Below are 24,931 nucleotides of genomic sequence, written 5' to 3'. Positions count from 1 at the left end.
GAAGGTCTTTCTGAATTAGTGTGAAAGGAGGGAAGGCATAAAGGTGCATTTCCTCCCAAGAAAAGGAGAATGCACCCACTTTCCTAGCTTGTGGATGTGGATCCCTTGTGTAGACGTTGGGGATCTGTTTGTTCTGGGGGGAGGCAAAGAGATCTGCTTGTGGAATACCCCACCTGTGTATCAGGTCCAGGAAAACCTCTCTGTGAAGCATCCATTCGTGAGAGGGGGCTGAGGTTCTGCTGAGTGTGTCTGCCATAACATTCTCTGTTGAGGGAATGTAGACTGCTACCAGGTGGACCTGGAGAGAAGATGCCAAGTTCTAAATCTGGATGGCCTGGCTGCATAGGGGTAGGACCTTGTCCCCCCTTGCTTGTTGATGCACAGGATCATCATATTGCCTGTGATTACTTTCAGGGTTCCTGGAAGGAGGGTAGATTGGAAGGTTAGAAGAGCTAGTAATAATGCCCTCATTTCCTTGATGTTAATGTGGTCTTTTTGTCTTAGAGTGGACCATTTGCCTTGTACTGAAAACTGCTTCTGGTTTGTTAGGAGCACTGCATCCCACCCCAGGTCTGATGCATCCGTGGAGAGCTGTTTTTGGGGGGGGGGATGAAACCTGTAGGTGGGTTCCTAGGTTGAGGTTCAGTGCTGACACCCACCACTGTAATTCCTTTTTTACGCATAGAAGTAGGGAAAGGGGCGAGTCCATGGGTTGGGAGTTTGACTCCATAGGTTTTTAGTACCTACTGGACTGTGCGCATGTGGAGTCTTGCCAGAGGTAACATGGGTATCAGAGATGCCATGTGGCCTAACAATCTCAGGAATTCCCGAGCTGTCAAGGAGGAGTGGGTGAGAATCTGTGTAAAGTATAGCCAAAGGTATTTGATCCTTTGGTCTGGGATGAAGGCTTTCATATTGTCTGTTCTGATCCTGCACCCCAAGGAAACTAAGTCCTAGCAGGAGGTCAGATGAGATTTTTCTAGATTTAGAGTGAACCCTAGTTGAGTTAGGGTAGAAGACACCTGATGTAGGTGAAATTGAAGCACTTGGTAGTCCTGATGAAGCATGAGCAGGTCGTCTAAGTATGGGTATATCTGTATACCCTGAGTCCTGCAGTGAGCAATCAAGGGGGCTAGGCACTTTGTGAACACTCGAAGGACAGTGGAGAGACCAAAGGGCAAGGCAGAGAATTGAAAATGGCAGGAGCCTATAGCAAAGTGGAGGTATTTTCTGTAATTGGGGTGGATAGGAATGTGGAGGTAGACATCCTTCAAATCCAGGGCTACCATGAATGCTTGTGGGGGTATGAGTGGTAATAGAAGGGGTAAGGTAATCATTTTGAAGCTGGGAACTTTGAGGAAGAGGTTTAGGAAAGATAAGTCCATGACTGGTCTGCAAGGGCCGTCTTTCCTTGGTACCAGAAACATCCTGGAGTAAAAGCCTGTGTTTCTTTGTGGGGTGGGTACCTGTTCTATGGTACCCTGAGTTAAGAGTTGCTGAATGATAGTAGGAAATAGGTGGGTTTGTTTTTTTTGGAGGTTGTGGAATACCTTGGAAAGGTGGAAGCATCCACCAAGTCATGAAATATCCTCTCTGAATGATAGAGGACCCATTGCTCTGCTATGATTATCCACCAGAAGGAGAGGGAAAGGGCGAGATGAAGGGATAATGGTGTGTTTGGGTGTAAAGGAGGTGAGTCACAGTGGAGATGGTTTGGGTGGGTCAGACGGACTCTGAAAGGATGTAGAGGAGGAACTGGTGGGAATCCTGGGAATAGAATTTTTCCTGGGTTGTCTACGTCCCTTTGAATGAAGAGCTGCGTGAAAGGACTATCTTCTAACAAAGGAGCTCTTTTGTGGGTAGTTCCTATTGTATCTGGGAATAGGGGATACCAGAAGATGTTTGAGATTTTGTAGTTTCTTTCCCTTTTCTTGAAGGGATTTGAGGAACTCAGCAGAAGCCTGTCCAAAAAGGGCCTTATTGTCTAAGGGTGCATCCAGTAACTTTGTCTGGACATCCATGGGGAGAGGTTGAAGCCTTACTCAGGAGTATTGCCTTAGGACGGATCCTGATGCAGCTGATTTAGATGAAGCTTCCACAGCATCATAACTGCACTTGATGGAGTGTTTTGTTACTTAGCATGTTGTGGAAAGCAGAGTGTTGAGCTTGTTTTTTATGGGAGAATCCTGTACCTTGGCCAGGAGGGTAGAGGGTTTGGATATGGTATCTAGGACATACCTAGCCATATGTGTTTGACAGTTGAGGGCCCTTATAGCCAGAGTAGAGGAGGTTGCACTTTCTTCCCTAGTCTGTCCATGAATTTGCTGTCTTTATCAGTTGGGTAAAGAGCAGTACAAGGTAATTGTCTTAAAGTTTTGTCAGCAGAGACAACTATAACAGCTGGGTCTGCTGGAGGGTTTCTGAAGAGGAAATGGGTGTCTAAGGGGACCTTATAAAAATGGTCTGGGCATTTGAAGGCTGGTGGTTGTGAGTCAGGAGACTGTGAAGCAGCCAGAAAAGCATCCTGGAAGGCAGGTAATGAAGGGGGACAACAGAAGGAGATGGTTGTTCCATTTGTAAAAGGTCAAAGTACCTTTTCTTGAAATCAGAAACCTCAGATGCCTGCCACTTAAAGTGTTCCCTCATGAGGGAACTAGTGTCCCCAAAGGTGAATTCTTCTCCTGGAGACTCAGGAGAAATGGAATCCTCCTCCTCCTCTGGGGTAATGAAATCCTTGGGGGACTCTATTTGGGTTTCATAAGAAAAGGATTCCTCAGAAGAGGAGTAATCTTCCTCAGATAGCTGTAAGGGTGGCTGAGGTGACAGAGTAGGGGGAAGTTGTTGTGTCTGCAAGGCCTGAAATGCCTTAAATAGACTTTGTGAAAACACTTCCTAGCCCGGAACTGGTTGAGGTTCAGGGTGCTTAGTTTTTTGTTTTCTCTTCAGAGGAGTAGCTGGTGGAGAAAGAATTGAGGTGGACATCTGTTTTGTAGGAAGAGAAGGAGTAGGGCCTTCCGACTGAGTGAGTCGTGGTTCCCCTTCGCCATCAGGGCCTGATGGCTGATTAGCCTCAGTGGACGTACATGTGGTTTCTGGCATCCCAGCTTCCATTAAGGTTCCTGGGCCTGCTTTTGAAACCGCCACCTGAGAGTTGTCTGGGCTTTCAAGCGCCTCAAGAACCTACTTGGACGCCTGAGGCACAGCTTGGGATTCCAGCCTAATTTTCTTAGCCTTCTTCCTCGACGGACAGGCCTACCCTTCCTTCCATACCAAGTGCTAAGAGACGTAGCCTTTGATTCACTAAGTATAACTTCAGTGCCGCGAGGTGGCTGAGAAGAGTATTGGGGATGAAAAATTTGCAAATGGGGCAGGAGGTATGGTTGTGGGCCTCACCTAAGCAAAATATGTACTTCTCGTTCATGCCCTTGTGAGGAATTTATCCCACAAACACACTTCCCCTTTCTAGCTGACATGCAAGTCTAAACTGTAATCAAAAGACAAGGAAAAAACCCAACAGGACACTTATCTGTATTGGTCAAAGAAGCAGTTGTCTGGTCTTGAATGGAACTGTAACCGGTCATCTGAAGAAACGTGATCTGCTTACGGAACTGGCAAACAGGAGTCCGATGTTCACTGCAGCAGAAAAATTCTGGGGATGGTGCATGCAGACGTCACTTTTATACCCATCGTCAGTTTATGGCCCTGGTAAGGGACGTCACACACTACTTCCTTGAACAAAGACTCTGGTATACTGGCCAGACAGTGGCGCTGCAGGCAGCAACTCCCTACTGCTATGAATACTGCATCATGAGAATAGAAGGACATTCATAATATTTTGAATCATATGCTAAGATGTCAATAAATACAAGTTAGATAATAAGCAAAAGACAGAGAACTGCATTCTAAACCACTGCCAGTTATTAAATAGCTCTGAATGCTTGCAGTATACCTAAAGAACAGTTTATATACTAGCCTATAAAATGACACTTTTGATAATAAAGTTAGGATTGTGTTTCTCTGCTATTATCTCTTTTTAATGATAACAAAACTTAATATCTCAGAACAATTTATTACGGAAAGTTTGAATCTTAAATGGGAAGATTTTTCAGATGTATGTTCAGATACTATCAGACATAACATTTAAGGAAAAACAGGACTGATTCTAACAGTAGTACTAGATTAAACAGTATCGCATATGTAAGGGTAAATATAAATGGCCTATTATATGATACTCTACACTAGGATTACAGCTAAAATATAACAAATATGAATATAGTAACAGTAGAAGATATAGTATACAAACAGAAATAGAAACAGATCAGTATAAGTAAATATGTATATAAAGAATATAAATATGTCTACAAGGGTGGGAGGTTGGCATAGTGGTTAAGATGCTCACCTTATAGGCACAAGATGCAGGGCTTGATTCTCACATGGGGTAATTGGCTTGGCTTGGAATGGTACCACAAGGACAGATAGCCTGGTACTAACTTATGAACCTATGATCCTATGAACAACTTTGCACATAGTAAATAAAAACAGAAAAAATATCAAATAATCTGATCTATAAATTAATAAATATGAAAATAACAACTGGCTTCCTTCCTATAGTAGACCAGTGAGATAATTTGAAGTACAGGGAAAGATGACTGTAGAGATATTCAGTTTGCTCAACTTAAATAAAAATTTGGAACACCTGTTTAACTTTTCGTATTCATAATAACTCACTGGTGGGCTTTTTTAAGATGATGCATATTAAAAATATGAGACACATTAATATGAATCTGAAGCATGAGCTAAGCATTATTAGTCTAATGGAGAGTTTGAGAGGTAATTTGTTTTTTTTTTCAACAAACTAGGACTACATTATTCCATGGTAGAATGTTTTAGGGTTATATTATTAGGTAATTTTTATTTGTTTCAAAAGTTTTGTCATTCGCTAAAGATTTTATATAAAGTATATAATAAGCTCTGTACATAAATGTGATTTCATTATACCTGTTTTTTTTCCTCTCTTATATAAATGTCTGATTTTAAATACATATCTATTAATATTACTGGAATGGATAATCCAGTAAAGAGGGGGAGTCTGTTCAAATACTTGCAATTGCATAAAGCTCAAATAGTATTTCTAAAGGAAACACATTTATTTAATAAAGATGTATAACTTTAATTAAATAATTATTTGGTTTTAGCAGGGTCTGGATTTTAATCTAAAATAAAAGGCACCCTCATTTTATGGAAGAACTCACCAGTAGTGCCTAAAGTAAAATATACTTATGATAAAAATGGTATGTTTAGCATTGTTATAATTGAGTGGAACAGACAACTATGTAAATCGGTGAACTCTTACTGGATTCCAGGGGCTGGAGCTAAAGATGGAAAAATTACTTAGATCCTGTAGATCATTATGTGTATTGTACCTAGTCAGCCACTGTAGCTGGATAGCACATGCATATAAGTTACTGAACACTTGCAAGATCAGTGCCATTTTGTATAGTCAGTCAGAGTGAATGCAGGCATGAATGGAGATGCACATGTGAGTGTGTTTGAAGTAATGAGTCAGTCATTTAGCTTAAATACATGCTCCAGTTACAGCTTCTGATGTCTTTATGTATGATAAACAACTTGAACCCATCACAGTGCCTCAGTGTCTCATTTGAATACAGGAGACATGTGGCAGACTCTATAGCCTATTACATGAAAGGTGAAGTCATAATGGCTGGTGATTTTAATTGTAGTTGATCAGATAAAGATTCCACTGCAGGCAGAAAGCTGCAAATCACATCTTCAGCCATACACTTTTAATGAATGTTGTAAATCAAATGAATTTAAAGGATATATATGAACTAAGGAAAACAAACTCACTTCAATTTACCCATTATGCATACAGATATGGAACACAAACAAATACTGATAAAATGTTTGTTTCAAGCAATCTGTTATCACAGATTACAGAAGTTTCACTAGTTTCATGTCCATTATCGTACCATCATGCTATAATCTTTATTACTATTTACAAAAACTGGCAATATAATAAATCACAGGAGATTACCAGTGTGCATTATTAAAATAAAATGATTCAAGGATTGGTATGTTAAAGAGGTCAACCATTTCCTACAAATAAACATGAATGGTGAAGCATCTAAGATTGTCCTGTGGGACTCACTAAAGGCTTACTTAAATGGAAGAGTTACTAGCTGGTATATTAGTAAAACAAGAGAATAGGACAAAGCAGTGAATATACTACAGGCCAAAATAGACACACTAAAGTTAAATCTAAAACCAAATTACATTATCAGTCAGTGTGAATTTAAAGACTAAAATACAAAATATATTGAAATTGTAAATCATACAGTTTCAATAAACCTGGAAAAACTTAAACTTTAGGCATATTTAGTAAACCCTTTATGCTTGCATAACCTTGCACTTAGAGCAAAGAAAATGAATAAACTAAATCACATCAAAGAAATTATAACACATATAAAAAATAAAAAAGAAATAAAAACAGATATTAAAGGTATCCTTGAGGACTTTAAAATATTTTATGAAAATATAAATAATAATACAAATAACCTAGATAATGATGTCATAGTTGAAACTTTTCTAAGGGAAAATATAAACGATAAAATAACAAGTGAACAAATAAAAAAATTGATAGACCATTCACTTTAACAGAAATAAAAGATCAAATACAATTTAAAAAATAATAAGGCACTGGGCTTAGATGGTCTTATACCAGAACTATATAAAATACTACCGGATGATGCAGTTAAAATGTTAGATAAGGTCTATACAGAAATAAAAACTACCACCTAAGTCCCCCATCATGGAAATATTCCCTTATATCATCTATTTTAAAACAAAATAGGGATCCTACAAAGTGTTCATCATACAGACCCATTTCACTTTTAAATGTGGACTATAAAATGTTCATGTCCATTTAGCTAACAGAATTAATCTACTTATATGTAAATTAATTAACAATGATCAGACTGGGTTTATTGTAAATAGACAAGTACAGGATAATATAATAAGAATACATACATTAATAGACTATGCAAATCAAATTAAAAAATAAAAAAAAATTCTATCATTAATGTTGATTTAGATAAGCCTTTTGACTCAGTTAACTGGTCATATCTGTTTAAAACACAAAGTGTATAATTTCTCACTTGAGCTAATTCTATTAATTTCTAAGTTATACAATAACTTTTGTGCCTATATTAAAATAGGTTATTTTCTCCCTATCTCCTTTAAATTACAAAAAGGAACAAAACAAGCCTGTCCATTATCATCTTTACTTTTTGCATTAGCTATAGAATCCTTTGCTAATAGTATTAGATCCAATTAGAACACAAATGGTATCAAAATAAAAGAAGATTTTGAACTAAAGATTCAGCTCTTTGCTGATGACATTTTATTAACAATTGAAAACATAGAGAATTCATTAAAACATATAATTAGTTCTATGAGTCAGTTTGAAGAAATCACAAACTTAAGATTTAATCATAATAAAACAAGTACATTATTAATTAATAAAAAAATTTAAAAAAATCATATCAAAACAGTCTAACTTCAGTTGAATAGCAATGAAATGAAATACCTTGGTATAACCATTACATTGAATAGTAAAGAAATGATACAAAGAAACTTTCAACAGGCTATTGATAACCTTTTAAGTTTAGTCACAAATTGGAACTAATTCTTCTTTACCATGGAAGAACGATTAATGCTTATTAAGATGGCAATTCACCCTAAAATATTGTTTGTCTTATAATCTTTAGTACCATCTCCACCAAAACAAAAAATTGATGAAGAAGATAAATAATATTCTACCCAATCTTTTTTTTTTTTGCATCCTAATAAACCAAGAGTTCCTTTGACTGGCACACAAAAGGTTGGGATAATAGTGGAATAGGATACCCTGATATTCAATTGTATCCTACTTCAACAACTGTAAAAGTTATAGCCTTGTGGATAAATTCATCTTATGATTCAAAACATTAACAAATACATCAAGAAATAATATTAGTAAATGATAAATATATCACAACCTGTCACAAACAGTGCCTAATAGTTTTATCTGTTTATTAAAAGATTTTTGCATAAATGGTATTATACGTTCTTCTCAAATTCCCTATTAAAATAACATCATTTCCTCTTTCCAAAAATTCAGATATTCTAATCATTGTATTAAAGACTTAATATTTTCTTTGTTTTCAATTGCATATACAAATGCCTGCTTAGAAAGTTATAACTTCAACAAAATGCTAGTATGGAAACAACAACATAATTTTAATTTATTTACATCAATTCTTAAATGGTACTGATATATATATATATATATATATATATATATATATATATACAGGTCAAAATACAATCAAGATTCTGAGAGTTGGTTAATATTACAAATATTTACCGACTTTGCAAACACAGAAGTAAATAAGATATTTAACCTAGATAAGAATTCATTCATTCCAAATTATTGGGATTCTTAATAAATATCAATAATAATAATGCAATGAAACATAAATCATATTTGTCACAAATTTATAAAATTCTTAAGTTAGATTTCTTATATTTAAACAATTCCTACTGGAACTACTCCTCAAAAAAAATGACTTCTCAGAAGAAAACAAGAAATTAATATTAAAATCTACAGATAAAACTACATCCTCATTATATTGGAAATTTTTCACTTGGAAATTTTTACACAGAGCTTTTGGCACTCCTAAAAAAATACAATTATGCATAAATCAAACATAATTAAATGCTGGAGATGTGAGTCTGAAATAATAGCTGATTGGACACATATGGTATATGAATGTGAGGTCATCTCACCTTTTTGGAAAGAAATTAACTTTACTCAAGCTCTACATAAGACTGATGTAATATTTCTAAACCTTTAGTTTTGTTTAATGCTCCAATTACTGAGACAATTCCAAAAACCCAAGTGCCTCTTTCTTTGGTATATTCTTGTTACAGCCAGAAAAGTAATTACTAAAAGTTGGAAAAGTAAAGCTAGCCCCTCTAGTGTTGAATTTATTAGCATGACAATAATTGTTTGCAGTAGTGAATTGCATACTATAAAGATAAGAACTTCTAATATTACACATTCAAATAAATCTTGGCTTAAACTTAAAGATTTGCTTGAAAAATATTAATTGTTGTTGTTATGTATAACTTTGATGTATTGATCAGCTGTGGACCTATGTAAATATTACTTGTTTTATAACTTATTTGTTTATCTATTGTTTTAAAAGCAAATTAAAAAGAGTAAATACATGCTAACACAAATTCTGGTCTTCTAACTTTCTAAGTTTATAAGAGCAATATTTAAAATCTGTCCATATTTTGGTCCTTTGTCCTGGCATTATTTTAGGTTTTTTACTGCGGTAGCATTGTCGCCTCATAGTTAGACATTGTTGGTTCAATTCTCAGAGCGTTTTCTGTGTGGCGACATGAGTGAACGGGCATTCCTTCGTTGAAGGTTGTGCGTTAGGCCTGGCAAGCCAGCACGTAAAACTCTACTGCCAATCATTAGTGGACCGGAGTTCCGCTGTGGCGACCCTTAACCGGGAAAAGCCGAAAGACACAAACAAACCAGATTTCTGACATTAAGTGGTTGAGAGGTATGATCCTACTCATGCAATAACACAGTGAACCAGGAACTGTATCCAGTAGTTCTAAATTCTGAAGGCCAAAAGTTATTTTGATTCAGTTTAGATTAGGCAATATTCTTACTGGTTTAAATAATTTTGCAGACACTGTTTATATTATATCTGTTGGGGCTGCGCTGAAAAGAATAAATACATAAATAAACAAATGAATGCATGAATGAATGAATGATATAAAACTAGTAACAGTATACAGTATTAATACATCTTGGGAAGCAAGACATTATTTCTGGATTAGAAGAGGATGGCTATAATTCTGTTCTATAACACAAGGAAACTACAGATCAGTTAACTGGGTCACTGCAGTTGGAAAATCAATGGACTTTGCTTTGAAAGAAGACCCTTGAAGACTATCTACGGACCAGTGAGGCACAGGGCCCAGAGTGTCATGGCAAGGAGAATTTGTTCCAAAGTTTTTAATAATGTTTTGTGTATCTACTTTTTTGTTCATGTCAAGGATTTTAAAGGTGTGTATTATCTTGCTAACAGACACACAGATACACATACAAAATGACAGCACCATGTTTATAAGTTATTTATTTTCATTTGTTAAGTGGGATAAAAATCATTGCCCATTTCGGTGAAAGCCCCGGGAGAAAATCTCTAATAATTTACTTGCAGAAATCTATAAAATTATCAAATAAAAATGTGAAAAACAGTTATGACAGTTTATGGTTAACAACACACAGACTGTGTGAATAATAACAATAGGCATATAAAAATGTAATGTTTTAACAAGAAAGAATTAACATTTACTTAGCTTGAATCCAAGCATGTCAGTGTAGCAAAATGAACAGTCTGTGAGCTTCATACATTCAATAAAAGACAGAAAGGTAAAATAGAAGTAAGGTGAAACTGGGTGAAGAGGGTATTTGGAACTACTTACCAAATGAAGTAAAATAACCTCACTTTGGAAACTTTCAAAAAACCTTTAAAGGAAACCCTTTAAACAAACTAATGCTCTTGTTTTTGTGATACTGATTAAAGTGAAGGTGCCAGATTCCAAAAGATTTGCTCTCAGCATAAGTCTGCCCTGATTCCGAAAGACTTGCTCTCAGTGTAAGAGACTTACTAAAGACCTGCTCTCACAGCCTGCTCTCTGTGTAAATGGTCACTTACACTGACAGTGTCTTTTAAAATTGGGCCCATAGAGTTTTTTACTGAAATATTAACTCTCCTAGCATATAAGGTGTTACTTTGTGTATTTACTTCATGTATGTTTTAACATGTATATTTATTTTATTCATAGCACATCTCTTTTTTTCAAATCTCTTATACATAGTAGATACATTTTACATTCATTTTGCACATCAACCCAAAAAGTACTTTTTTATTTTTACTTTTTGCAACTACACATCTGTTATATCTATTATAAATTAACTGTATGGTGACTCTGCTTCTACAGTCACCTGTACTCTTTTTCATTTCTGTACCCAGGTCATGCTGAAGAGGGTCAGTAGATCATCCCACTTACCCAGTAAACAAATTAAAAATAAAAATAAAATATTTAAGGGGAGTAAATACAATGTGATGTATAAACTCAGGAAGATGGAGCAGGAAGCTGCAAAAGGAGAGGGTATGAGACTTGTGAAAAAGTAACAAAATTTCAGTACAGGACATTTTCAATTGTGAGGGAAATGTCAGGAACACAGACAAGAACAGGCAGAGACTAGATTTTTTTTATTTGATTGGCTTGAAGTCCATACATTTAAGGAACAGGGATAATAATGATCTCATATGAGGTCCTTTAAATCAGATAAATATAACAAGGCTAAAACGTGTCTGTGAATGTTGCCTACCAACTGACAAAAAAAACCCCCATGACACAGCAAATATAAATAGTTTTCAGCTGTGATCGTATAACATAAGGGCAAAGGTAAATGCAATATATAGATGGAGAATTTCATAAAGGCAGATAATTTGCACATTTTGGGGAATCATGTCAGCCAGTCAAATTCACTTTAACAAAAAGTCAGTCCATCAAAAAAAAGTCCTACTGAAGCAACTTTTGGCAAACCTCGGGGGGTAATTCTTTTTGGAGTGGGCAAGCTACCCCTATACCCCCATAGGGGGAAAACCCTCCACACCAGCTAAACTCACATATACCCACTCTGAGTTTGCACAACAGTGGCAAACAGAGAAAACTCCACTGTTGCCAAAAGTTGTTTAAGCATTTTCCTATCAGTCTTTTGGCATTCGTAAAAACATCTGTTGATAGACTGACATGCTCCCCATTTTAGAACACGAGAAGATACCAGAATTATAAAATAAATAAATAAATAAAAATGCAAGGAGAAAATGTAAAATCTGTTACATAACAGTTAGAATTTCATGTCAAGTCAGTATTCACCAAATATTTTATTTCAGTGCAATATAAATGCATGAGATAGAGTACATGAACAGAAAATGTAAGAAATTATGGAATGTATCCCTTACTAGGGATTTTCTGTTTTATCACTGTTTTGCATATTTAGAGGCCTAATTGTGATGTACTGTAGATATAAAAAGTTTACACACCCCTGTTAAAATGCCAGGTTTTTGTGATATAAAAAAATTAGACCACAATAAATAATTTCAAAACTTTTTCCACCTTTAATGTGACCTATAACCTGTACAATTCAATTGAAAAACAAACAAATCTGTTGGGGGAAAAATATAAAAAATGTACAATAAGCTGGTTGCATAGTGTGCACACCCTTAAACTAATATTTTCTTGAAGCACCTTTTGATTTAATTACAACATTCTGTCTTCTTGGGTATACACCTGCCATCAATTAAAGAGACTCTGATTAACCCCAAATAAAGTTCAGCTGTCCTAGTAGGATTTTCCCGACATTTACTCAGTTGCCTGCTACAGCAAAATCCATGGTTCGCAGAGAGGAGAAGGGTACACATTTCCACAGCATTGGATATACCATGGAACACAGTGAAGACAGTCATCAAAAAGTGGCAAAAATATGGGACAACAGTGACATTGCAAAGAACTGGACACCCCTCCAAAAAGTGGCTAGGGAGGCTGCCAAGAGATCTACAGAAACACTGAAGGAGCTGCAGGAATTTCTGTCAAGTACTGGTTGTGTACTACATGTGACAACAATCTCCCATATTCTCCATATGTCTGGGATATGGGATAGGGTTGCAAGAAGGAAGCCTTTTCTTACACAGAAAAACATCCAGGCCCAGCTAAAATTTGCAAAACAATACATCAAGTCTCCCAAAACCATGTGGGAAAATGTGTTATGCTCTGATGAGACCAAGGTTGAACTTTTTGGACACAATTCCAAAGGGTACGTTTGGCAGAAAAACAACACTTCGCATCACCAAAAGAACACCATCCCCACAGTGAAGCATGGTGGTGGCAGTATCATGCTTTGGGGTTGCTTTTCTTCATCTGGAACTGAGGCTTTAATCATGGTGAAGGGAATTATGAACAGTTCCAAACAGCAGTCACTTTTGGCCCAAAACCTTCAGGCATCTGCTAGAAAAATAAACATGAAGATTAATTTCACATTTCAACATGACAATGACCCCCAAGCATACATCCAAATCAACAAAAGAATGGCTTCACCAGAAGGAAATTAAAGTTTTGGAATGCCCCAGGCAGAGCCCAGACCTAAATCCAACAGAAAATCTGTGGGATGACCTGAAGAGGGCTGTGCACAAGAGACACCCTCACAATCTGTCAGATTTGGAGCACTTTTGCAGGGAAGAGTGGGCAAATATTGCCAAATCAAGATGTGCCATGCTGATAGACTCCTACCCAAGAAGACTGAATGCTGTAATTAAATCAAAAGGTGCTTCATATTAGTTTAAGGGTGTGCACACTTATGCAACCAGCTTATTGTACGTTTTTTATTTTTTAAATTTTTTCCCCTAACAGATTTGTTTTTCAATTGAATTGTACAGGTTATAGGTCACGTTAAAGGTGGGAAAAGTTTGGAAATGATTTATTGTGGTCTCACTTTTTTATATCACAAAAACCAGGCATTTTAACAGAGGTGTGTAAACTTTTTATATCCACTATATCTTCATATCTTCAGTGCATAAACATCTCTATGTAGCCATAAGAAAGTTTTGAGCTGTGTTCAAGTCTTGTACTATAGATAGCTGGAAGGCTGCATATTAATGCTGCTCAACGATTTGCAGCACAGTTTGGTAGCTGGCACGTTAACAACAGGCTAATTTGACTGGAACAATTGTTAGACATGTTTATTATCTGCTCTCTGACAAACTGACTGATAGGCAACAAATTCCTTTCTTTTTACTAGGCCTAATAAACACTCATCACAATCGACAACTTGGCATAACTAATTAAATGAAACTAATGTGTGCTGATGCTTTCAACTTGTTGGTTCATTATACTGAACAAGAAAACTGTAAGATGAAGTGCATACTTTTTTTACACTCATCTTTGGTTATGATGCAACTGCTTTACTGACAAGTGCAAAAGAGGACAGGTAATCTTCAACAACCTGTTTGCATTTATTGTCTTTAGGAGACTGGACGTTCACTCATTGATTATTTATTTTCTTTACTTACAGTTTATTAACTTGGATGGTGGGCTGTTACAAGACCCTTTCATGCCACTACAAAGATCATAAGGCAACACAAAACATATATAATTTTACAGGATCTTCTCCAGACACTATTAGGTCTAAATGGCAACACAACATATATGAATTTTTAACAATGGAACTGGTGAGTACAATAAATGTGAATACATTTAAGAGACTTAAACAAATAAATGTATGATTGCCTATGATGTAAGTGATGGTTCAATAAAACATGTTTCTTGTTTAAAAAAATAAATAAAAGGCAGGAATTTAATAATATTTTTAATGTTGCTTAGGTTATATTAACTTTAGCAATATATGTAAAGCAAAATATTTATGTTAATTATAGTGTGATTACTTTTACATGAATGTAAATTTGTCTATGTTACAAGTGATAATTCAATAAAGGTGTTTGAAAAAAAAAAACAACCATACAAAAAATGTAAATAATTTAAGAAATTGAAAGACAAAATTGTAATGCAGATGGAAATAAGCAGAAGAAGAAACACTAAATACTATTCACTGAATACTAGGCAACCTTTATATGCAGCTTGCAGCTTCATATATCAGAAAAGAAAGTCCAGTCACAAACATCATAAGTATACATTTACTGTGAAAGTATTTTCTTCAAACACCTTTACTGAATTATCACTTACGACATACAGTCAGATTCAATAAAGTTTATGCAGTCTGTTTACACTGTGTGTGCATCACGCTGCAATGCGTACATGGTAGCACACTGTTTTGGATTCAATAAGCGCACAGCTACACAAGCAAAGTAAACAGCGTGGCATGCAGATTACAGCATAAGCAGCTGAATTGTGTGCTAATGAACCAATCCAAGATGGAGGAGCTATTCAACAAGCTATAAAGCAACTGTGAAGACTCAAAGCTGTTTTTCCCTATGAATTCCAAAACATATTGGAAAGGAGTCTACACAGAAACAATATTAGGGTCTGCTGTCGTTTTAATTCATGTGTATGTGCAACAGGCTGAAGTCTATGCTGTTGCTGCTAATAGACCACGGCTAAGAAGGAGAAGAGTTTTCAGACCCTGGTAACTTATCTCAAGCTACATGATATGGAAATTGTAGAACACTACTGGACGGACAGAGACACACAAGAACTCTGCAACCTCTATTGTCCTCAACTCAGACCCAGGGCAAACTGAGGGGAATCCATCCCAGTGGAGACAAAGGTATGTGTAGCACTTAGAATTTTAGAAACAGGTACCTTTCAGAGACAGACAGGGAACATGTTGGGAGTGTCACAGGCATCAGCACCCAGGATCCCTCACAAATTCCTGAATGGTATGCCCCAACATGCTAGTAACCGCATATATATTTTCCCATACTCCTGAGAATAGGGACGGAAATATGCAGAAGTTCTACCCTGTAGCACACTACCCTGAAGTACTGGGTGCCATAGATTGCACGCATGTAGAAATTAAGGCACCTCTGGGGAACAGGGAAGGCTCTACATTAATAAAAAAGGGCTTCCACTCTATTAACTGCCAAGTCATGTGTAATGCCAAGGGAATCATCTTGAATGTGTGTGCTGGAAACCCAGGCAGTTACCACGACTCATATATCTGGTACACCTCCCAGTTGTATCAGATCTTCACTAGGGGGGATATCCCACAGGGTCATTTACTGGAGGATTAAGGTTATGCACTGGAACCGTGGCTGATGACACCCATCAGAAATGCACACACCTGCTGAAGAATGCCATAATGAGGCACATGTTCAAACTAGAAATATCATAGAACATGTGTTTCGGCTGCTGAAGTCGCAGTTCCGGTGCCTACATACATCTGGGGTAGCCCTGCAGTACAATCCATGTATATGTACTGAAATATGCACAGTATGTATCATGCTACACATCATCCTGAGAAAACAATTTCAGCAGTATCAACAAGGGGAAGGGGCACACATCCTAACACCAATGGCAAGGTTACCACAGCCACATATAGGTGAGGAGTCAGAGGGGGGAGCAGCAGCTGCTGTGGGTGTAGGCAGATGCAGGCATACTCAATATGCCCTCACATTGGCTAAGAGACAAAGCATAGCACACTCATTCACCACCTAAGGGCTTAAAACCTTCCTCCTATGCACATACATATAGTAACGTTGATGCCAGGCAATGCTCACAGCCTTTACCTACCCATGTAATGGCTTTATACTATTTGCATCAGACAGAGTCAGCCCTGTACTAAAACTGTTGCATCTGCTGGATTTACAAGGCAAGTGCTGAACCTGGAGTGTACTGTGTAATAATATGAATGACTGGCATATCCTTGCATGACTTTACTTCGTAGTGTAAGCAAGTAAAAGGTGGGAGATTTGTAAAGAAACAACCTTAGCATGTGAAAGCAGAGACATATTTGACTTATGTGTATCCATTACTAAGTAGTAGGTCTCAGGCATCAAGGATACACACAGTCATACCTATCAAAAGTAGTGATGGACACTGCATGCCCTCAGTATAACAGCATTCATTTGTACTGGAAAATCATTAAAGAGAGAAGTTAGAAAGTAATTATACACATTGCAGTTTCAGACTTTACAACCCTCACAAGATCATTAACAATAAAGATGAAAAGATTTTTATGCTATCATCTGTCTAACTTTCTAAGACCAATATAAGTCAAAGGTACAATTACCAATTCAACATCATAAACACAGATATTCTCAGCACTAAGTCAGCTATGCACCTGAGCCTCAGACGCAAAGCTTATGTATCCCTGAATCCAAAAGACAGCAAACAGGGATACGGCACAGTTATTATCACTTTCACTGGGTGTTGTGGGGCAGGAAACTTAGGATGACACAAAAGGTCAGTGAGAGTGTGCGAGTAAGAATGAGAAGCAGGCAGACATTCTGATAAAGTAACAACTGGTCAGTGAGACAAAATGAGCTTTAAGCTTCATGGCTGAACCATGTTACTGTTGTGTGTGTTTCCTACAGGCAAAACTGGTATTTGAATGTCTGCATGAACACAGCCAAGCTCTGTGCTAGCTCTATGTCTTGGTATGTTGGACAGGTGTGAACCATGCATAGTAGAGGTAGCAGTTCATTGTTGTCGTACCCGACCATGAGAACTGGGTCACCAGGAGTTGCACTGGCATGTTCACACCCATGGATAGATGCACTGCTGCTACCTGAATGTGACTGATGTCTGCTGGATGAGCTTCCATCATGAGGATGCCCAGGACCATGACCCCATGGCCTGCCACATCTGAGTGTGGACAGCCCAACCACTGATGGAGCTGTGGAAGTACTGTCTCTATGGGAGCATGTTCAGGCATGGCTATGTTGGCTAACAGCAGAGGATGTGGCTGAGCTATGCCCATGAGGATGCCGGCCCCCTCCCAGCAGATGTTCCTTCACAGACATGACTCCTTCCAATGTGGTATTCATCCAATCCATTGAATTGGCAACACGGTGGAGGCAGTCACACGTCAGCCTGCGCCACATCTACAACCCTAAACATTTATTTGGAGAACCTATGGGAACATGCCTGTGCCTCTGTGATGGCCCTAAGCATATGTTGAGTGACATGGGAAGAGACACCTAGATCAGGTGGAGGATGGACAGCAAGCCTCCTCCGAGCACCCCTAACAACCATCCTGTGTGGCACCTCGCCCACACTTTGGCTACAGCCAGAGTCAATAGGCAATGAAGCTGCAGTAACCACACTTTCCTGATTGACTGTCTCGCCCTCCACCTGTCCAATATCTGGGGTTCACTGGAATGGGTAGGCACAGGCCTACTGACTGTGTCCGATGGAATTTCAGGGGATGGCTGTATGTCAACCTCAGTGTCAGATTCATCTTCTGCACCCACTGACTGTGCCTCTGTTTGGCCACCATCATCGTCAGAATCTGCTGATAACCTGATAGAAGTCCCACACTTCCACTGTCAGGGTCACCTGTGATAATAAGCAACAAACACAGGAAAAAAATAATACATACACTACTATAGTACAATATATGCTAACAAAATAACAGTGGAGCCACTATTAGACAGTACAGCAATAAGCATAACAGTCCTGACATCAACATCACACATTAAAATATTTCTTTGAACTGCTCATCAGTACTGACATAAAAATGTTTGGCTTACTATGTGCAGATGATGGTATGCTCCCTATGCTAGATGGTCCTGGAAGATGTTAAGCAAATGGTAAGGACAACATTGTCACAATTAAAAGTAACACAGGGGGTAAAACATTTTGCCCTGTATATGTCCATTAACTATATGTTCAACAAGAACTTGGATAAAAATCCCAACCTGAGCCCCATGTATAATCAATCAGAACGTGTTGGTAACTGTGGCAATCTTCACCCCCCCCAACCAATTTCTTGTTAAACAGAAGTAACATATTGATGCAAATATTTTACTATACAACAGTATTTAATGACTGAGATACAAAACACTACCTGGAAGCCCCTCCTGGGACATACTAGCTGTTCCTGAAACAGTAGTACTAATGTTAAAGACATGCTGTTCTGCACTTTCCAGGGAGCTGTCTGGATCCCTGACACTGGACAGGAACTCTTCATTTACTGTTAGTGTTGACTGTATAGCAGCCCCCCAGTACCCATCTGATAATGGGACACTGCAGCTGCTCTGCTCCGTGCAGATGAGATCATGTTAGTAGCCCTATGGAGCACCTTATCAAATGTCCTGTTGTGTCTGCTTACTGTACTGACATCTGCAATTATCTGTTGCCAAATTTGCATTCTGCCTAACATATCTCGTGTCCCCTCTCAAGCAGAAAGGCGTCATGCTGCCTAAAGTATTCCACAATGACCTGATTTTCAGGGTCACTAAAGGGTGGTTTTTGGGGATTGAGACACCTTGGTGCCATAGTCCTAGGTGTCCTAAAACACAACAGAAGGATAATACACATAAGTATCACATAACTACAAAATAAATGTTCCCAGATAAAACAAAAAAGATAGCATTTCAGTATCACCCACTAGAGCAATATGAAACAGTCTAGAAATTTTAAATATGAACAAGCTGAATGCTAAAAAGGAGAGTAACAATAGCAACATATCCTTGTTTGTGCCACAACAGATATGCAGCTTTGCTCCTCCATCCCCAAAAGAACAGGCAAATGACGCATTTTGCTAACAAACCATCACTGAAATGCTAAAAGTGCTATCAAATGAAATGTCCCTGAAACAAGTCTACAGATTTTACACAGAACATTGTATTTTAAGATATTGCCAATCATGTATACTTGTGAAATGCCCTGAAAACTATGCTCATACCATCAGTAAACTTCTAACTAATGTATACAGATAAAAGTGTAACATTTGCTAATCAAAATACATATATAAAACATTAAACAGATTTTTCTGAATGACATTTCAGCATATGCAGTATATAGCTGAAAAATGCAAGCATACCTTCTCAAGTTTGGTAATCGTTGTGCAGATATATCCCAATGCAATAGCCTCTTTTTTGTGTTTTCCCCTTAAGTAGGTCTCCTCACCTTCAGGTTCCCTAGACACATGGCTGCCTTTTTATGGTGTAGATTCAGGGCTGTCAGCACAGTGAAGATGCAAATGAGGTGTGAACTCATTACAATTGATGAATCCCAAATGCTTGGCTTTATGCAGGAGATGTAAACACAGTGCAGGCACTCCCTCAGTGTTTGTTGCTAATGTATTGCAATTGTGAATGATTACTGGTAGGCGAATGAGAACACAACAGTAATGCAGACTGCCCTACCTCCATTGGGTGTGTCAGGTTAGACTTACAATGTGTACAGAAGTCATTTTATCAAGGTTGGAAATGTATGTTAAGTAGCACACAATTTATAGGTTCTGTTCATTAACATCCAACTTCTCCTTAATTTGTTGGCAACTGTATATTACTGCCATGTAATATTCTCACTCATTTTAAGGATAAGGATATAGAATGCCTTACAGACTGCATATCACAGATTACTGGTCACATAAAGCAAGAATGTGCAACAAACACAGAGAGGTAACATACAGCTGCATTTTTGCAAGCAATAGTCATAAATGGTTCTGTGATTGTTCAGTGCACTACATCCAAAATTAATACATGTACAAATTACTATTATACAATTTGTTAATACTGTAGATGATGTTGCAATTGGTTGCATGCAGAATGATTCAGTTCCCTGTTGCACAGCTATTTGTATGGCAAAGAGGAATAAGGCAGCATTACTGTATTCTGAAGGTTCATTGGAGTGAGAGTTCCAATCCTGGAGAAATATTTCATGTGTACTAACAGACATTTTGCAGTGTTTATTTCTAGATTGCTTTTCTTCATTTGAACTACTCTTCTCTTTATTTAAGTTTCAGTTCCCTGCTGCATAGTAATTTGTGTGGCAAACATTGATAAGGCACTCCTTACTGTGTTCTGAAGGTTCACTGTAGTGAGAGTTCAAATCTAGACCTATGTAGAAATATGTCATGTGTGCTAACAACCATTTTGTAGTGTTAATTTCATAGATTTCTTTTTTAATTTTAACTACCTTTCCCTTTTACCTATTTCTAATGCCAGTGTTTGTGTGGTCCCCTTCTTAGTGCAAACAAGGGAAATGGAGAAAAATTAATGTCAGGTTTGGCTGTGCTTATCTTGTTTGTGCAACTCTTAGTAGTGCACAGACTGGACTAGTGGGCCATAAAAAAAGCAGACAGAACACCTGCAAAAAAACCTGCAGACAGGGCATCTGTAAAAATGCAAAGGTTAAAAAAAAACACTTTTGCAATTTTTGCTTTGCATCACGCAACTGTGCTTAGCAGCATTGTGTGGTGTTGCATGGCAGGTGGCAAGGTTCCCCAACATTTGTAGATAGGACTCACACAGCTAATAATTGAAAATGGATAGCATCAATTAATTTTGTGTGGCTCTGCGCAAAGGTGCTAAGTGGCGATGTATGGCAGTTAACACTGAGAACTGGGAGAATGAGTAGGAAATTATGGAAATGTCATGTAACTAGGCCTGTGGCAGCAGATGTAAGTGTATGGCTGGAGTACAGATGGTCCTTGGTACAGGGTGTATAACCTATTTTTACTGTTGTGACAGTGCAGTCAATGAACTAAAAATAGACGTGCTATTTCAACATTCTTATGGCAACAAGCCTAAGTGTAGGACTGCTATACACATGGTCCTCAGTTACAGGATATTCCATAGATTTTTACTGTTGTTCCACTTCCCATTAGATTCACTCTCACTTATAACACTTTAGATATTGGAGATGATATGAATTATATGCATGAGAGATAAGACACCCATACTGTGTTTTCAGATGTATGACTGAAGTATACTGTCTACTATATTTCTGTAAGTATAATTCTGCTGTCTTGACTTGCATGGCCTTCACAATTACATAAAACACATACACAAGTAGATCTACATACAAGGACTTTGTCAGATCACACATATACAAGTGTAACACCTCAAGCTGTTACCTGTATTTATGAATAATTCCTGACTGTGTCTGAGCAGCACTTTTCCTGTGACAAAGATGGAAAATCAATGCTGTGGAAGAAAATGTTTTGTCCCTTACTCTTAGGTTTGAATCCCACACTGGAAACATCAATTTTAACAGTGTATAAAGGCAAAAATAGATGTGTCAGGTCATGACATTTATGCCCCCTGTGCATGTCTGCAAACTTAACTCACCTAACAGTTACCTCCCAATTTCCAATATACATATGTGTGTGTGTATATATATATATATATATATATATATATATATATATATATATATATATCTCCAAGCTACATCACCAGACAGCCCTCAAACTAAGGCCAAGTGTAAGACAAACCTTCCATTTTTAAGTATTTATGTCCTCCCTGCTTGGCACAGCAGTGCTCCACTTAACATTATGCAAACACGGTTGGCATCATTGCTTGGGTTTGTGCACCAGCATGTGAGACACTGTTATTGCCATATTCTCCTCACCAGACACTGCTGATGTATTCAGCTATAAAGTGTGGTTTGAATCACTCAAGTCAGACTTGAGCTGTGATGTTTGCCTTAAATACAGAGTTCTGTAGTCTGTGTACTTAGGTAGGGGTTCTATTCTCACTGCAGTCAACTGGGGTGCTCGAGCGCGCACTTGTGTGTGTGTGTCTGTGCATTTGCTTGACATTACAGATGGCCTTTTACACCAACATGTGGGACACTGTTATTTCCATATTTTCCTCACCACACACTGTTGACATCAGCTATACCTGATTTGTGGAAGTGTATGATTCTCACTAGGGCAGGGTCAGAGACTGTCCTGGAGGCCTGTCAGAAGTCACCTCTATCCACATGCATCATGGCATGGTTTATAGGCACTGTGTTTTCTTGGTGAGTAACTCATGTGGTCTCTCCAGCTGCTGCATATATCTGGTGAGGTACATGGCAAAAGAGAGCATTATACTCTACATTACTGTTCTGATGAGGTTTGAGTACAGTGTTGTAATATAATCTTGAGATTGGAATACAATGGCATGACTTATGATGTGCACAACATAGACTTTCAATACCAGTATGGAGACTTGCTGGTCGAAGTTCAGATTGCTATGTATGTGTGTTCCCAGTGCTTGCATCATTGGATTTCAGCATAGCAGGACTGTTGTCAATGCAATGTAATTAGCATGGAATTCCACTTTCCAGAAGGATAAAATAAAGACCCAATTTTGCATTTACTTGTAGACCATGTGGCTTTGTCACCAGTCATTTGTCTGTATTAGCCTCTGCGGTAGTATGTTATCATCACAGGAGGACTCAATGACTGCACCCAGTCTGCAAGGATAAGCAAATACAGTAAGCCAAAGGCCATATAATTCAGCTTGAACTGTCAGGAAACAGATCCCAAAAAGTAAATGGCCAAGCACAGATCCCTGGGGTACACCAATCATGACAGCTCTACTGGTAATAGTTGATTCACCAACTTTCACAGCATGAGTTCTGTCAGTGAGCCAAGTAGTTACCTATCTAGTGATGTAAGGTTTAATCCACAGCTGGGGGAGTTTCTCAATGATACCTACATGGGGGATTGTGTTCAAACCCTAAGCCACTTGAGGATAGCCAGTATGTACTGTCTTGTCTTGATCCAGGCCTATCACACAGAATCAATGGGCTGTGACAACATCACAGATCACCCATCATGTGACTCATAGCATACACCTTCCTGACACGGCTGAATACACACTTCAATACACCCTCAACACAGACTATGTTCCTGTAGAAGGGTGTACATCAACCTGCATCTGTTTGAGTTGGGAAGGGGAAAAAGCACCTGATGCATGCATGTATAGACACATCCTGACTCTCCTCATCTGTGAGGTAGACCAACATGTCTTGGACCTTTTCTACATGGACACTACTGATATCCCATCTGTGTGCAACAGAACTATGTGAGTTATTAATGCTGCATCATGTCTGTTGCATCTGTTAGATGTCTTCAAAGAGGTCATCGAGGGCAAGCTATCATCCTTTTGAACTTGACACGCCCAAGTAATTTGATACAAATCCACACTAAGGTATTCACTTAACAGTGTCAAATGTGGCCATATACACCTATACCACCAAGTAGGTATACCACTGTATCACATATGTGACATCTAAATATGTTGAAATGTGTGAAGTGACCTATATCTCAGATCCAGTGATCAGGTATGTACATTAGGGTTGTCTGCTAGGCTCTTTCCTGTCTATTATTTAAGTGACATACATCTCAGATGACATACACATCCTGTGTCCAAACAGCTGTCTGAAGGACTACACATTGTGGGCAATCATTGACTCCAACTGTGATATTAGTATAATACAGACAGTATCAATATGCACCAAAGATTGCTGCCACAGCCATGCCAACACATGCAATGACACAAAAACATGGGGGGATTTGTTATATCAGGAAACCAAACACACAACCCAAGTATAATGTGGACATCACTCCCTTTAATCAGACCAATACATATGTAACCTGTGTCCTGGAGTAGATGGTAAATGCAGCGTCCACCAGCATGTGGTCACAGTGCTGACTACTTCCTTGTATGTAACAACTACTGAATATGTGAATGACATCCACATCAGAGACGATAATACCTTCATAGTTCACAGCCTTCATCACACCAATAACTGTGTACAATGCACCTTTCTTCATATACCTTCCTACACATCTTCCAGTGATGTGTAACTGAAGTGAACCACCTTTGTCACAGTGAGCTGTCACACATCTTATGTGCTATATATATATATATATATATATATATATATATATATATATATATTTATGGTTCCACTTCATATCATCGAATTATCATTTCATCGAATTTCAAATCATCGAGACCAAATCGTCGAAAACTCATATAATCGAATCTCAAATCATTGAAAACTAAAAAGCAACTACAAATAACATTCCACAAAGTTTATACTACATTTATGCAGGGGGGCAAGCCCCCATGCACCCCCCATGTGTGGGGCTCCGCCCCCACACCCCCGTAAATAAATATACCAACTCCAAGGTTGCACTACAGTGGGGGAAAAAGGTAATTTCCTAACCCCAGAATCAGAACACAGTGAGCGGTTTCATGTTATTAAAACGTTTCATCAGACTTTCAAATGGCTAACATCAATTAACATCATTAAACACTAAACTCATATACCAATGACCAATCATTCAAAAAAATCAATTATGATATCACAT

At 37.9% G+C, this 24,931-nt stretch overlaps 1 protein-coding gene across 1 annotated transcript in view; it reads right to left on the bottom strand.

Moving 5' to 3' along the window:
* The window catches only part of LOC122813522 (carboxyl-terminal PDZ ligand of neuronal nitric oxide synthase protein-like), a 2,813,298-nt gene that overhangs the window by 26,374 nt on the left and 2,761,993 nt on the right, over nt 1-24,931 (bottom strand). The window lies entirely within an intron of this gene.

This window comes from Protopterus annectens, chromosome 10.part0, assembly GCF_019279795.1.
Source record: "Protopterus annectens isolate FY-2018-M chromosome 10.part0, PAN1.0, whole genome shotgun sequence".
NCBI lineage: Eukaryota > Metazoa > Chordata > Ceratodontiformes > Protopteridae > Protopterus > Protopterus annectens.
The sequence above is the reverse complement of the archived record's forward strand: the minus strand, read 5'-3'. Positions and strand labels throughout refer to the sequence as shown.